We start from the raw sequence: 3,234 nt of genomic DNA, 5'->3' as shown, positions 1-3,234 counted from the left end.
GAGTGGTGGATCTCAGCATTTTGACTCCGAAAGTGATCTTGACTCAGAAGAGGTTGGTGACCACTGATCTGACGTTACTGTTGGTTGGGATGTGTATTTCCCTGAGGGCCACCGGGGGGAGTCATACATACAGCTGACCTCTAGTACAACACCACTACATTTCTGATGAACACCATAGTTACAGTAACTAACACATACAGTATGTCAACTGTTATAATAAGCATATTACTGTGGACTATGAAAATGATTGGTTCTGGAATAGTTTGGCAGTTTGTGACTGGTTCAGGTTGTATGAGGCCACTCTGTAACCGACAGACACAGTCAATTCCTGATGAACAAGTCAACAAAAATGAGGTCAACTAATAATTAAGAGGCTACGTTTTGGCTGTATTCAAACGTTTCTCCAGAAGTGTGCACTCATTCCCTCCCCTTCGTGTATTTATTCTTATATTAGTAATACCACACTACATACTCCATTAGAACTTCCAAAATAAGTAGGACAAATAAGGAAGTTGATATGTTTAACGTTGTATTAAGTATTGTGGCGCCCTGAGGGGTAGACACCTATCATCCACACCCTCACCAGCGCCATAAACCATGTAGTCAGCCTGGATTTTATTCAACGTGTGTTGCCAGGACAACAACCTCGCTCTTAAAGTGATCGAGACAAAGGAGATGATTATGGACTACAGGAAAAGGAGGACCGAGCACGTCCCCATTCTCATCGACAGGGTTGTAATGGAGCAGGTTGCGAGGCTTCAAGTTCCTTAGTGTCCACATCACCAACAAACTAACATGGTTCAAACACACTAAGACAGTCGTGAAGAGGGCACAACAAAACCTATTCCCCCTCAGGAGACGGAAAAGATTTGGCATGGGTCCTCAGATCCTCAAAAGGTTCTACAGATGCACAATCGAGAGCATGGAAGCACTGGTTGCATCATTGCCTGGTATGGCAAGTGCTCGGCCTCCAACCGCAAGGCACTACATCCCCCTCCTCTCCCCTGTAACTATTCCCCAGGTCGTTGCTGCAAATGAGAACTTGTTCTCAGTCAACTTACCTGGTAAAATAGTGGATAAATACATCACTGGGGCCAAGCTTCCTGCCATCCAAGACTTCTATACCAGGCGGTGTCAGAGGAAGGCCCTAAATATTGTCAAAGACTCCAGCCACCTGTTGTATTCAGCACATGTGACAAATACAATTTGATTTGATTTGAATGCGCCCACTGGCTTGCAAGTGATCACAGCTGACCTCCATAGACTAGATAAGGATGTCTCTAGCCACCCAAACAGCCACCACACTTATCAGCTGGTAGTTTTCCCTCACTCAGCGGAAAAGAGTGAGAGATCATGTGGCCATAAAAGTAGACAAAGAAGAAATGGACTACTTTAAAAATGGAGAAAGCCCTCAATGGTGCTGTCACAGAAGACATCATGGTGCATATGCAAAGAAGGGCCCTCTATCTACCTCTATTGTTTTCCCCTCACTCGGGGGAAAGGACTGAGAGCGAGAAATGGTGCCACCAATTGGTGGTGGTCTCTAAAAGAGATGCCGGTTAAAATGTAGGTAAAACTGTCCGGTAAGAGGACAGATAATGACCAGTAGAACACAGATGTACAGAACATACGTTTATTGCCACGCTCCAGACATACACAAACACACGTGGTAGTAGAAGAAGTATTGATGCAATGTGAATGGTGATAGTGTGTCTACAAGAGAAGACAAGAGAACACTAGTCTAGCGTAGTACACTACACAGGGCCAAATAGAACAGACAACGGTGGTAGGTTAGCACGCTAGGCTAGTAGGCCACAAGCTGTGGATTGGTATAGCAAGTAGCAGCTATCCTAGAGCTAGCATGTATGTGGCTAGGTCAACAATAACAAGGTCATGGGGGTAGCCATCTGGAGTTATGCAATATACAAACATGACGGCCATCTTAAGTCATATGTTAACATTGGGTCCAGGCTGTCGTGTCTGGTCTGAATACTGAAACATGTAAAAGCAAAGACCCCTGACCAACCAAAGTCCACTTTCATGGTTATCCACGCACCCATCACACGACAGTGATGTTTGGGAAAGTCTAGGAAGATGCTTGACCATGCAGGAAACGTCCAGTTGGTAAATTGCCGTGGAGTGCAGGACTTTACAGAGATGTCCTCAACCTGCACTCTTAGAGACCACTGAGGGTTCCGAGAAGGAGTTGGGGTTCTCCTACCCCAGATAGGGTCTTTGATTAGCTGACCACGGTTGGTTCACTCTGGTCAGGACAGGAGACTTGCCCAGGCAGAGGTGTGAAAATGTGGGGGGCAGAGTGACTGGTAAACAATGGTGAGCCCATCCCCAGAGTACCTCAGCTCTTTGCAGGGAAATAAAGTCAGGCAGATTTGAGAGTCTGGGTGACTATGGTCAGAGAATTTTCTACGGAGAGTGCAGGTAGATGTGTTTGCAAGTTTGATTTGCTGAACATTTAAGCTGAATTCTTAAACACATCATTTAGGTTGTAACTTTATCGACAGTGAAAGCCATTTGTTTTGAAATGTACCCCTGTGTCACGAGCCTCTGTAGTAGAAACTGAGAGCCTATTTCTGGTCAATGACAGCACACCTCTTCACATGCTGCCACAGGTATTATGTTTCATACCTTTATGTAGTGGACACGATTTGTATTCACGCTCTCGTGATGAGTACAGCTCTGCCTGAGACTTCTTTTTCCAAAATGTCACCCTTCAGACCAAGGGGATTTACTCCTATTGGCTCTCCTATAGACATCCATAATTTGATCCTGGCAGTTACATTTACCGACTTCAACATCGATGGTCACATACTGACGTTTGGTGTCAACTGTCAAAAGTTTGCATAGATTCACTTTCCTAGTGGAGCCATATGCCGTTATGCACCTTTAGTCAAACAGATGATTTTATAGTCACATATAAAGTCCAGTGGAAGTTGTAGAAATATTCATATACCAACTGAAATGTGATGTAGATTGATAGCATAGGCGGTTTTGATAAGAAGGTATAAAGTCCAAAAAGTTGAATAGACGTAGTATGAGACTCATTAAGTCAAATTCACCAGCATAGTTCAGTCACACCTCTGCGGTATAATGCAAAACCTCTCCTGTCGGAAACAGTTAGTGTGCGTTGGAGACTTTGGCACAACTATTCCTCAGAGAGATTATTTGCATACAAACAGCCAGACAAAAAGCCAAGAAGGCTAAATCAAATCAAAT

This window comes from Oncorhynchus kisutch, unplaced genomic scaffold, assembly GCF_002021735.2.
Source record: "Oncorhynchus kisutch isolate 150728-3 unplaced genomic scaffold, Okis_V2 scaffold2485, whole genome shotgun sequence".
NCBI classification, from domain to species: domain Eukaryota; kingdom Metazoa; phylum Chordata; class Actinopteri; order Salmoniformes; family Salmonidae; genus Oncorhynchus; species Oncorhynchus kisutch.
The sequence above is the reverse complement of the archived record's forward strand: the minus strand, read 5'-3'. Positions refer to the sequence as shown.